This window comes from Xiphias gladius, chromosome 6, assembly GCF_016859285.1.
Source record: "Xiphias gladius isolate SHS-SW01 ecotype Sanya breed wild chromosome 6, ASM1685928v1, whole genome shotgun sequence".
In the NCBI taxonomy this organism is placed as follows: domain Eukaryota; kingdom Metazoa; phylum Chordata; class Actinopteri; order Istiophoriformes; family Xiphiidae; genus Xiphias; species Xiphias gladius.
The window spans coordinates 28,219,994-28,233,525 of record NC_053405.1 but is presented as its reverse complement, the minus strand read 5'-3'; positions in this window follow the sequence as shown (position 1 = coordinate 28,233,525).

The following is a 13,532-nucleotide window of genomic DNA, read 5'->3' as shown; positions in this document are numbered from 1 at the left end:
GGCTGTTTTTTGTTGTTTCGCAGCATTTTGAGTAAAATCTAGGGATGATGGTTACGTGAGCCGTTTTTCTTTTTTCCTTCCATCTGTAATCAATATGATCGACAATTCCCATAGAAGCATTTACATGGGTGCTAAATATAATCTTTGTCTAGTTTACATGCTGTAGAGTAAGCAGTTTGAAAGATGACTCTCCACAATAGCCTGTAGGAGCAGAGGAAACTTTTAAAAATTAAACAGGATTCTTATGTGGCAAGTTAGATTACCAATAGCCGCTTTGTGCATTTTCATTTCAGTTAATAAGGAATATACATAGATGTTTAGCCAGGTTGCTTAATATACAAGGAGGTGATGGCTTTGTCTCTCCCCTTCTTTGTCTTGTGTCCATCCCTGAAGGTTTCAGATCCTTTCACACGTTTTGTGTCAGCTGAAAGTTTACCTGAGGATGGAGCTGAAAAGAACAGACTGTGCTGACAGGCTGATAAGGCTGTTAAGGTTAAATGGCCGGAGAGTGTGGCTGCATGTGTGTTTGCAGCCGGGGGAGTGTGGCTCCGTGTGTGTGTTTTTACAGTCCGGGAGTGTGACTGCACGTGTATTTGTGTGTATGTTTGTGTGTGTGTGTGTGTGTGTGTGTGTGTGTGTGTGTCTGTGTGTGTTTACATGGTTGGGGAGTGTAACAGCCCATGTACATGTTGGTGTGTCTATGTGCAGGCAAGCATTACTAGGACTAGGGGTTCCTGAAAAACCAGAGTACAACTGGAGCAGCATCAACACACTGCTCTGCTTTTGTGAGACAAAGCTGTCAGGGCTTTCTTTCACTGTTTCTTATCTTTTTTTAAAGATAGTTTTTTGGCATTTGCACCTTTATTTTATTTTTGACAGCGACAGTGGAGAGCGACGGGAAAGGCAGGGGAGAGAGAGGGGGGATGGCAGGCAGCAGGCAGAATTCAAACCCAGGCCACTGCGATAAGGCCTCAGCCTTGATAAACGGTACGTGCATAACCAGGTGAGCTACCGGTGTGCCCCTATTTCTTATCTCTTAATGTAGGAGGATGTCATTTTTTGTTAAGATTATTGTTTTGGCATATTGCTTGATAGTTGACAGTCTAGAGACACACAGGAAACAAGGGCAGAGAGATGGTTTTGACACACCACAAGGGTCCCTCCGTCAGGAATTGAAACATGGATATTGCAGTTATGTAGTATGCACATTAAAATGCAAGCAGCCCCCCCCCCCCTTTTTTTTTGTTGTCGTTTAGATTTTTATCCAGGATTTTTATATTTTCTTTGCCCATATTGCATCAAAATTTTTGATACCTGCTGAGGATTAAAAAACACATCTGTCAGTTGTAGTTTGTTTGATGCCGTAACTTTGCTGTTGCTACAAAATCCCAAAAGCGTATTAAGTGGAACAAAAACAAACCAGTCAAGTGGTTCACACTGCATACCTAAGTATATCTCAACTATGATGCATTTCAAAAGCACATACCTCCACCAAGGCTGCACAATCCTTTAATTTTCTTATTTAAATCCGGATCCAGATCTGTATCAGAATACAGATCATACTGTTTTGGCAATAGGGGCTATATAGGGAATACCTCATACCTGTCTGGAAATGTAGGACTTTGGCAAGTTTCAAGTAAGCTAATCTCATGGCCACTTTATTATGGTCTTTTATTGCGCTCCTGAAGTTCAATCTATAGGTGAAATGACATGAAATTTTGGATTTTCACTTCAAAGGAAACTTGTGCATGTGCATGGTGGTACTGTTGGATCTGGATATGCATTACCATTTTTTGTTTAAAATTGGTAACATACATTTTTAAATACTGAGTTCACTTTAGAAGTCAGTGCGGACTGAACTATGGATCACTTTTCAAGTGTTTGTCTCACTTAACCTCAACCATCACCAAAACTCTATTTAGAGTCTATTTTGCTGTAACTTAGGCTGACATTCACCACATTCTGCTACATTTACATTTGCATAAACACTTACAGTAAGTAGGACATATAACACTGACCTCTATGAAAGACTTGTGCCAGGTGAGGAAAGGGGGGCAGGTGAGGCTGAATCCAGAACATTTTGTAATTGTATTGGATGATGTGGTGGTTCACCATTCTCTTCCAGTCACAGATTGGTTCGGAGCCCATCCTTGCATGGTGTCACTTTGACGTCCACCTCACTCTTCATTCCTTAGCCCCATAAATGAATTCTCTTCCTCGTGGAGGTGGAAAGTTTATGACCACCGGACACATGATCAGATGTCCCTCTTGGAGACATTGAATGCTCTGTGGACATATCTGCAGAGGATGGTCAGGGATTGATCAGGCAGCTAGAAAGATTACTGAATCTATAGTGATTACGTATAGCTTTGTATTTCATTATAGGAAATATTATAGTTTAATTATGTACACTTGGGTTTACTCTATGCAAAAATGGAAAAGTAAATTAATTAATTAATTAAAGCCTGTCTCACTTCACCATCAATTTTTCAATAAAGGCAATACACATACAATTCTTTGCTGCATGGCCTAACTTTCCACCATATTCCTTGTTTTTAAAATATTCTCCTAACTGACTTTTAAAGTCAGGTGATATAATGTTGGCACAAATAAGGAACTTTAGAGTAAGTACAAACAGGCTGGAAATTTTGTTATCTCCATCAAAAAATCCTCAAAAACTGTATTTTACCTTATGATGTAGTACTAAGATCCTCATGGTATTCTGCATGTGTGTACTTCCCTGTTTCCGTTTGATTTGGGCCAGTTTAGATTTGATTTTTCAGACCAGGATCACTCTTTCTGAGCCAAACGGGACTCCTTTTTGTGACACACATTCCGAAGTGGCAAAGCTCAGTACAAGCAATAGACCACTTCGGGGGCCATATTGTAAAACAATTTATCTGTTTTTCTATCTTATCTATGTTGATGTCTAGTGGCCAAATTGCCTGGGCATTCAAATATGGCTTACTCTGATTTTCAAAAGGCAAAACCCAGACCCAGTCAATTTAGACATCACACCTTTATGCCAAAAGTTATATAAAACCACATCAACAAGTAATGAAAACAAAATTCAGACCGGCGTCCCTGCGGCGGCTGTCAAAATACCACTTTACTCTCACTGGGTGTAACACAGGTGGGAAAGACTGATCGAGTGATTTATAGAGATAAAGAAATCAATTGGATACAGGGGAGTTAAAACATAAAAGGTCAGGAAGATATAATGGCTTTATCTTCCTAGGTTCCCCAAGATTTGTGTGTATAATTGAGTGTATTTTTAAGTGTGACTTTGTTGACACTTGATAGTGTAGGTGTGAGCTCTCTGGAGGCAGCTCAGTACTCACCTGTGCCTCTTTCCTGAAGGGACCCGTGTTGCGTTGAGCCAGTGTGGTGGCAAAGAAAGCGGCTTTCATGCCAACCCACCAGTCTCCGATTTACCCCTCTGGCAACCAGGCACAAAATGTCTGCCAGGGAGCCAAGCAGAAAAAGGAAAGCACAACTCTTCCACCACCCACATGGATAACACCCACTGACTGACTATGACTGAGAGGACATATCCGCACATCGATCCTGCTCAGTTGAGATGATGGAACTGAATATAGTGCAGAAGACCGGCGCTTAATGTACTCATCCTCCATGTGAGGTTATTAGGCTGCTCCTGTGGATGTAATGACACCATTTGGAAAAAAAGATGTGTGACTGTTCTTGGGTGGGTGTGCGTGTGCTGGATAGATGTCCAGTCCAGTGCTTTAGTCGCAGCCAGTTATATAAGCAATGTATTGTTAAAAGTTTGATTTTTGCCAAAGCAGATTGGGCATGTGCAAACTTACTGTGAGCCCGCAGAGGAAAGAAAAAGGAAAGGAAAGTGAGGAGGAGGAGGATGATAAGAAGGTAAAAAGAGGATGTGGACCAGAACAGGGGGGAAAGTGAGCGGATGCATCCTCTCGGTACTCATATATATTACTGCTCCATGGGCAAGCATTTGTGTGTTTGTGTGTGTGCTACTGTGAGCTACCTATTTGAAGCGCCGCTGGAGCTTAGCTCTGTTCATAGTAGCCGAGGATGCACAGTACACTGATCTAGACTGACAGGCTGGAACACAGACTACATTCCCCGGTCAACAGCCTGAACAACAGTCAGCCAGCCTTCCCCTACAAGCACGGTCCAACGGCTAACACTCAGCAAACAGCCTGGAAAATAGACAGAATAATTTGTTTTTAAAAGATTGGAGACAATGTGAACAAAGGCACTTATTGGAGGTAATCATCCACTACCTGCATCCAGTATTAGTTTTGACTTTTTTAGAGCTGTACTAATTTGTACTAAAGAAAACACACAGCAGAACATGTCAAGGGATTCTTTTTGTCCATAATGGTATCCCAGCAATTTAATTTTCAGTGTCCAGAAATCAGACTTGCGCACGGAAACTTCATGATTCAAAATGTGCCGACCAAGAGGTGGCCGAGGATTTATTGAGTTGTCCACTGACCGGGAGACCAAGAACGTGTGTCGTTATCAAAAATGAGCAAAACATATAGGCATGTCCGTCTAGAGACACAAATGGCTGATTCCCAAATCCAAATCAAGGAGGACGGAGCCCAAGAAAAAAAATCTATACTATCGGCTGCAAAGAATATTATTTTGCATGGTTGTGAGCAGCTTTGGTGTGTTGCAATTTCCAGTGTGCTGCAGAACTACTGCCTGCCCCTTCTGAGTGAAGTGAATACTCTTTTACTCCAGTCATAATAAATTAAGTGGTTGAAGAATGGGGAATAGGTGTATGATTGTGTGTGTGTGTGTGTGTGTGTGTGTGTGTGTGTGTGTGTGTGTGTGTGTGTGTGTGTGTGTGTGTGTGTGTGTGTGTGTGTGAGAGAGAGAAAAATGGGTTACCTTAAACTACAGTAACTCAATACCTGTTGCTTCTATGTTGCTCCTACAGTTTTAACCTGGAGCTGTATAGTTTAGTTTATCCCAGACTAGATGACTCTCACTTTGCTATATTACCAATTATTTATTGATCAAGCAATCGCTCATTACCACTTCAGTTTACATATTTTAATTCCTTTACACATCACTTGTTGCCTTCCTTTTCCATGGATATTTAAAACTGTACAACTTTCTTGTGTGTGTTTTTTTTTTAATCTTTTTTTATCAAAAGAGTAACTTTAGCAGACAAATGCTGGGTTTTATTAGAGGCACAGTTACCCATGGTGTTTACTTCTGCATGCACTTTATGCTGAGTGTAATGGACTCATTTATACAGGATTTTTCTTCGTTTTGAAAAAATAAACAAAATTTGGCATGGAATACCACCAATTGTGGCTGACCCTGCCAGTGATGCAACCACTGTATCCCAAAGAATGATGTCCATAGGGGATGATTCTGCACCTCATGACTAATGTTCAGTGCCAACATGCAGCAGCAATGCAAAAAATAGTGTGTGCTTTATGTAACGGGGTGGAAATTAAGGGAGTGGATGGGCGTCAAGGACATCGGACTGCATGCAGCAGACGAGACTTCATGGTCAGTCTCGCACCTACAATTAATTTTCACCCTCTTATTAGATGTAACCATGACCTATTCCTAAAGTCAACCATAGTGTAGTTAGGGTATGCAGATTTTGCAGAAACACGAATTTTAAAAACCTTTGGTTCAGCGTCGTCGTTGAACGCATTCAGAGGTTTGGTAGAATTGTCCAGTATCGGTGTTCTTGTCTGCAAACAGCTGGAAAGCTATATGAAAACTGTAAGGAACTGATGAAGGAACTGTCCATGAGCCAACAAAATCATGCACATGGAGAAGATTTTAAGTGCGGTGTGAAACTATTTATAGTGGACTTTGTCAGAAGAGTTAATACACCTCTCCCTTTTCCCCTTGCTGTCTTCATTCCGCTCTCTCTCTCTCTCTCACACACACACACACACACACACACACACACACACACACACACACACACACACACACACACACACACACACACACACCATATTCTCAGGATGACTGGTTTTCTCAGACCAGTGAGAGGTTGAAGCTGGGCACACCTGCAAGCTAAGCACATCCCTCAAATAGTAATAAACACCTCTTCAATAAATCCTTTCCAAGAGCTGAGATGTGTGCGTGCGCATCACAGAAAAACGTGAGATCAGACGCTTAAAATAAAACAGACAAAGGGACGGAGGGATGCCTAAAATGCTGTGATGTGAGGATTTATCACAAAATGGCAGTGAGTGGAGAGATGGATGGATAGATGACGGGAAATAGAGGGAGGATATGGCTAAGACTGACTAAGGCGCAGGCTGATGAAGTGTTTAGCTGGGTGACTGACTAAGCCATAAGTCTCCCGTGAGCCTTTATGCTCTCTCTCTCTTTATCTATTCTACCCCTTTCTCAGCCTCTCTTTAAAATAACACTATGTTCTGTGTGGTGACAAGCTAGGATGAAATGATTGGCCCTTAGTTTTCCCCCGACTGCCCTCTCAGATAATCACTACACCTTCTGGCTGCCTCCACATGCTGACTCTTCTTTATTAAAGCCTATCTATCATTATGTTAGTGTGGTTGAGTGTCACTGTTTTGACAGGGGTGGGTTTTAAAACTGCAAGTGTAGTTCCTTAACTTTTCAAATCATATACAGTGGCTTCAGAAAGTATTCAGACCCTTCATTTTTTGCACACTTTTTTGTGTTGTAGATTTGACTTTAAATGGTTAAATTTGCCATTTTTGCCCATACACTCAATAATCCATGATGAAAAGTTGAAAACATATTGCAATTAAAATCTGAAAATCCTGTTTGCTTTAATTATCCTTGAGATGTGTCTAGAACTTGAAGCGTTTGGACATAGTTTAGAAAGGCACACACCTGTCTATATAAGGTCCCAGAATTCACACAGCATGGCAATTCAATGAACTCTCTGTACACATCTGCGATAGAATTGTGGCAAGGCATAGATCAGGTCAAGGGTATAAAACCATTTCTAAAGCTTTGACTGTTCCCAGGAGCACAGTGACATGAATAATTGGGAAATAGAAGAAGTTTGGAGCCATCGGGACTCTTCCTAGAGTTGGCTGTCCATCCAAACTGAGTAACTGAGCAAGGAGGGTCAGGGACGTGACCAAGAAGCCAAAAGTCACTGTAACAGATCTTCAGAAGTCCTCTGCAAACATCGGAGAACCTGCCAAAGGGGTTGAACCTACCGGCAGCACTCTACCAATCAGGACTTTATGGTACAGTGACCAAATCGAAGCCACTTTGAATAAATGGCATATGACAGCCCGAACATAATTTCAAGCAAAAAATCATTTAAAGGACTCAGAGAATGTGAGGAAAAAGATTCTCTGGTAGGATGAAAAAAACAAAAACTGCATAACTCACATGACTGTGCACAACACTATGTCTGGGGGAACACCAGGCATTGCCCATCACCCTACGGTGAAGAATGGTGGTGGCAGCATCATGCTATGGGGGTGCTTCTCAGACTTCCCCCACTGCAGACCGGTCTGAGGTGAGGGAAAGATGAATGCAGCCAAATACATAGAGGTCCTTGATGAAAACCTGCTCGATACACCCTAACTGAAACTGGGACAACGGTTCACCTCTCAGCAAGGCATTGCGCCGAAGCATAAAGTCAAGGCAATGATCGAGTGGCTTTGGGATATAGAACAGAGACGTTCTTCAGGAGAGACCTGAAGATGGCAGTTCACAGATGCTTCCCATCCAATCTGACAGAGCTTGAGAGGATCTGCCAGGAAGAATGAGATAAACTGCCCAAATCCAGGTGCGCAAAGCTTGTAGAGACTCACCCAAAGAGACTTGAAGCTGTAATTGCTGTCAAAGGTGCTTCTACAAAGTACTTAATTCAGGGTCTGGATACATTTGTAAAATAGATTTCAGTTTTTGATTTTGAACAAATTTACCAAAATTTCTCAAAATATGTTTTCAATTTGTCATTGATTGTTTGCAATTTTATCCAATAAAATGTGCAAAAAGTGAAGGGGTCTGAATACTTGAAGTGACTGTATATCCCTCAGTTTCTGGTCAGTCACTTAATTGAGGTAAAGGCAATTAACTCGTCTACACCTGGATACTTTTTAACCATAACATGTGACACCGGAGACTGACATTATAGGAGAATGAAATATGGAAATAAAATTTCCCTGTTACAAAAACTCGAAGTGTGGAAAACATTGCTGTAATTTTTGATGAGGATGCTCACATTGTCAAATATCTGGGGCAGGTGAACACTGACACATTATCATTTTAAAAAACTGTTATTCCTAACATGTTAGTAAACAGTTGCCTATTTGCACATCCCGGGGACACAGAACAACATGAGCATTCATTTGGAGTCTTTGTTCCATGTGATGATTGTAAGTTCAATATGCTTTCGCCTTTTAGCTCCGTTTTGTTGTCTACCAACTCCTGTAAAATATGTACTTACTGTTGAACTGCACCACTGTGTTTATCAGCCAGTTGATAAATTTGTTGTTTGGTGCTGGGCAGGTAAAGAACAGTGGCTATCAAATTCATTTGTTCGTTGCATATGTAAATGTGAGCAACTACATTGTGAATTTGATGGCATTACAACATAGTATTTGTGATTACACAGAACGGTGGTTTACCAGGCCTTGTCACATGCTCCATCACTTTTCTCTTTCTATCTCTCGCTTTCTCTCTATCTACGGACACGAAAGACTTTTGCCGTGTGTCAGTGTTTGTGAGGACAAAGTCTTTAAAAATTTGCAATTTTTGAAATCAATACATTTTTATTTTTATTTTTGAGGTTAAATTTAAAAAAATAAATATTTTATTTTTTTTTTTTTAATCTGGGTGGGTGGTGGTGGTGGGGGGGGGGTCACACTCACACAGCAAGAATTTTGTTTTAACCGAACCCCCGTCCCTGGGGGTCTTTTCTTTCTGGAATTGCATGTGCTCCCGTGCCTGCCTTTTTTTTTTTTCTGCCTCTCTGGCTCCCCCCTCCTGCAACAGTGCAAGGTTAGGTTTAGTGGCAACTTTAACTTACTTTAAACTGTGTTGTAAAATGTGAAGTCGTCGTCGTCTCCTGTCTGCCTGGCGGTGACCTGCTGCTGCCCGGTGTGCCCCCGCCCCAATGCTGCAATGGATCTGGGATGCAACCCCTCAAGGATAAACTAATGGACGGATTAATTAGTCTCTGGCTTTGCGCTAAACAGCTTTAGGTCAATCACCATCCTCCAAACAGTCTACACACATGCTGGTCTGCATCATATTTTCGAACACATGTGCATGTCCGGCCCCCAAATACGCACAAACACACGCACACTTCTCTTCAATAGTAGGCATTGAGCGTCATTTAAATGGCAGCAGTTTGGCTGCAGGCTGCCATGGCTGATCTCAGCTCATTAGAACAGCGGCTCAGACTGATGGGATTCAGCTGGGATTTGTTACGCTGCAACAGCACTCTTGCCCCGGCCAGGAGGTGAAATTGGGAGAGATGAAGTGGAGGATGGGGAGCAGAGAAGGATGAGTAGAAGGTAAAGAAATTAGGCTAGGGGAGGAGAGCGGGAGGAAATTGGGAGCAGAGTGGAAAAATTGAGGAAGAGGTTAAGGGTAGATGATGAGTAAAGAAAAAAAATGACAACACATATATGGAAGTCACAGCGATCCGCATAGAGGGGGAGAACGGTAAATTCATGGAAGAAGGTGAGGCTGGATGACCTGATTACAGGTGTAAAAAGAGTGAAGGAGAAGTGGGAGTAGAGTTGAGAGCAGGAGCTGACAGAGTGCAAAAGGATGAGAAGAAAACTATACTGATCCTCGCAGGGCAAAACAGCCACAGAAATGAGTGAAAAAAACAGCACAGTATAGATAAAAGAGAAGGACTATGAGGTTTATAACATGTACAGCTCACAATTCACAGTCTTGCATATGTACAGAAATTAAGTAAGGAGAGGGATGAATAATGCTGAGGAAAAAAAAAAAGAAAGGGGCAAGTGTGTGAGCGAGGATAGGAAGAGGAGGTCGGGGAGGAAATGGAATGAAAACGCAAAGTGAAGATTGGAGAGGGATTTTCCGGTTGGTTACCCAGTCCTGACCACGTGTAAAATTTGCTCTGAACACCCGGTGGCGTTCAATCACCAGTCAAGTGAAGCAACAAGGAAATTAATGCCAAAGTAGAGAAGGAGAGAATGGAAGAAAAACAGTAGGTAAAGGCAGACAGAGAAAACACACACACATACATTTATGTGACATTTTGCAGCAGTATTCTTCATGTACTGTGTCAGCCCTTAAAGCCTTTGGATTGAAAACACAGTGCTACAAAAAAGGCTTATGTAACAAGTCCTACATTACAATCATTGTCAACTCCTGAGCCATACTTTTATAAAAACAACCTGAGATAATCAGCCAATGAGGTGAGCTATTTCTCTTTTGCCATATTCAAACGAACTTTGGATCAAGTCACATATTACCGATATACATCCATCCTCCCTACCCTCCTCCTGAGGCGGGCGTTGTTATTCTATATACTCACCTGACTTCCTCCCTTTCTGTCGTAATCACTATGTTTGTTTGCGTTTCCTCTAAACAATCAGCAGTGAGTGATACATCCATCTATTTCAGCTGGCTCAGACGTTACAGTAGTGGTTGCAAGGAGCTGAAGTCGGAGAAATGCGACGATTACGAGTTGCGGAACCACCTTTCTGCTGCGTTGATCCCGCTTGCCACCATTTTTCTTGACGCTTTTTTTTGGGGGGCTCTAGTATGCAAAGATGGCATCAGTCTTCTTAATCTCCTTCTTTGAGGCTCTGATTGGTCCATTGTTTATCAAACCAGGGGAAGCAGCTGTGAGTAAGAGGTCGGCAATGACTTAGAGGGTATTCAGACTATTCAGGGAAAACAGGGTATTCAGAAAACAGCCACGTGTTTAAAAAGTGCAAAGGGCTGTGGTTGCGACAACTTATCGGTACTGCTGAGACAATTAAATACGATCCAGGAAGTCCAGCTTGAGGCAGAGATCTATTATATTTAAGGCACATCATCATTTTTGCTAAGTGCTACAAAATTGCTGCTGTTAATTCTGCTGTTTGTGTGTGTTATTGAAGTGAGCAATGATATCATGTGAAACTGGTAAAATTGCGGCTCTTAATATCTATTAAAAATGATGAAGCTATATCTTCTCTTGTTTTTTCTCTGTTCCTTGACTTTCTAAAGGCGGGCTCGGCATTTGATAGTAATTTCCCCGTTGCTTCACAATGAGAGAGACAGAAATAAACAGAGGAGGGCAATGAGATGGGACCCGAGAGTAAAAAAATATGACGATAGCAGACAAACAAAACAAACAGAATATTAGAGATCTAATGCAGTCACGTGGCCATAATGATTTTGTTTTATTTAGCTGACACGGAGAGATTCAGGGATGGAGATAGAGACACAGTTCAAGTTTGATATAGCAGATACCGTACATATGTTTACAAGCACGACTGTTTATCAGATAGAACATTGTCAAAAGAGCAAACGAAATGTGTAGTTTCCCAAACCAAAACAAATATACCCAGATGAAAATGGATTTTTTGTTGATAACATGTGCTTCTGTACATAATAGTGCAAAATGAACACAACTTATAATACCATTAACTTTAATTAAGACATACTAGTATATAATCAATATCTGTAAACAACAAACTGAATATGTGGGACTACAATGGAAGAAACAGAAAAGAAATTGAAAGATGGAAATAAAAAGCTGGATTTAGATGAATGCGGACAAAGAGATGAGAGAGACAGAAATAGATGGACACAGACAGATCCTGTTAGTCTCAGGCGTTGGATTTGATCTGATGACAGGTGGAGAGGGAACGACAAGGGCAATTGGCAGCGGCACACGCACACACACAACATGATGCGAGAGCAGAGTCCCTTTTGACAGCTAGTGGCTGAAGCTGCACCTCTGCCACCGACAGACCCGTGGAATTACAATCCTACACGTTGCATTTAAATTTTGGCAGGAAAGGTGCATGATCACAGCAGTGCCAATATTACTGCATTTGATTCGTCGTCCTGGTGCCACCGAAAACATGTATATATAACGTGTAGGTGGCCGCGTGCTTGGTTAGATGACGTTACCTCGCTGCTCGAGAATGATCTCTTCATGTTGCTCTCCTTTAGCCTTCAGTAGTCGAAAAAAACTCTTCCTGGATTTTTTTCTGAATGTGTTCATGCGGTTGATTGCACAGCAGCTCTTTACCATTTCAGCAGTGTTTCCCATGTCTTCCGTGTGAATACATCAATTGCAGATGCTGACTGCTGTGTGTTGACCCCCATGGCGAAGTGACTGTGGAGACATCCGGATACAGTGACATCACATGCACGCCCGACTCTTTCCACATGCACTCAGTCTCAAACTCTTTACACGAACACACACACACACACACACACACACACAAACACACATAGACACAAAAACACACACAAACATACACACACACACACAAATTTAGGGTGTCCAGCACAGACCTTAATGTGTTGAATGGTTTGGGTCAAGTGCTTGTGACCTAAGATTCTGGTTAGATGTTCTGACAGCCAGACTCTAAATGTCTTCAGGGCTCTTATCAAATGTGGAATTTGGGAAAGATCTGATGATCTGGATTCAAGTTACCGCAGTTTCTGCTTTAATGTCAAAACATCGAAATTGGCTGCATCGCCAGGGAAATGCCGTTCAATGCAAAGTCAAAATTTTCACAATGAAGAGCATCATCGTGATCCTAAGGCTTTTCTGGCCACATCTGAGGTGGATCTGGTCAACCCGCTAGGAGGAGTACATCAAAATATAAATCTTATCATTTATCATATGTTTTTTTTAAACTGTTCCTGTATATAGATGTCTTCAGCTCCAGGACCCCTATCTCAAGTGAAGTTTCGGGCAGATCGGACAATTCCTTTTGGGTTTAGGTTACGGCTCCAGGAGGCTTTTTATTAAGTCTTGGGGCGTCACATGTGCCTGCTGAATTTCACACATGTAGGTGAAATGTACCACAAGGGCTACTTCATTGAAACTTTGTAGGGGGGCGCCATTCGAGTGACACCCATAGAATATGTAATTTTTCCACCACGTCTGATGAAGTTTTGCACCACTTGGTGCTACGGCCCTAATAATAAACATAATGATTTCAATAAGGTCGTCACATGGGTTGGAACTCGGGTCCCTAATCATAAACACAGCAGTTTCAATGGGGTCCTTGCACCGGTTGGTGCTCAGGCCTTGAGGTAAAAAGGGCTTTTTCTTAAAATCACATTTTTGTTGTGAGATCCTCTAACAGGGAATTCCACGGCTAAACTGCTCTGACTGGAAAACAAATCCATGTCACTCTTAACCTTACCCTCCAACCTTCAAGGTACAAACACGTTATCCAATAAAACTGCCCTGTGAGAGTGAGGGTTCAATTTGTAGCTTGGTACTGTGATATTGTACTGAATAGGGTGGCGGCACGGTGCTGGATTTATGGCGACTCTAGTTTCCAACACATCACTGAAGTTTGTCAGTCAGCCGCCTTCAGGTTTCA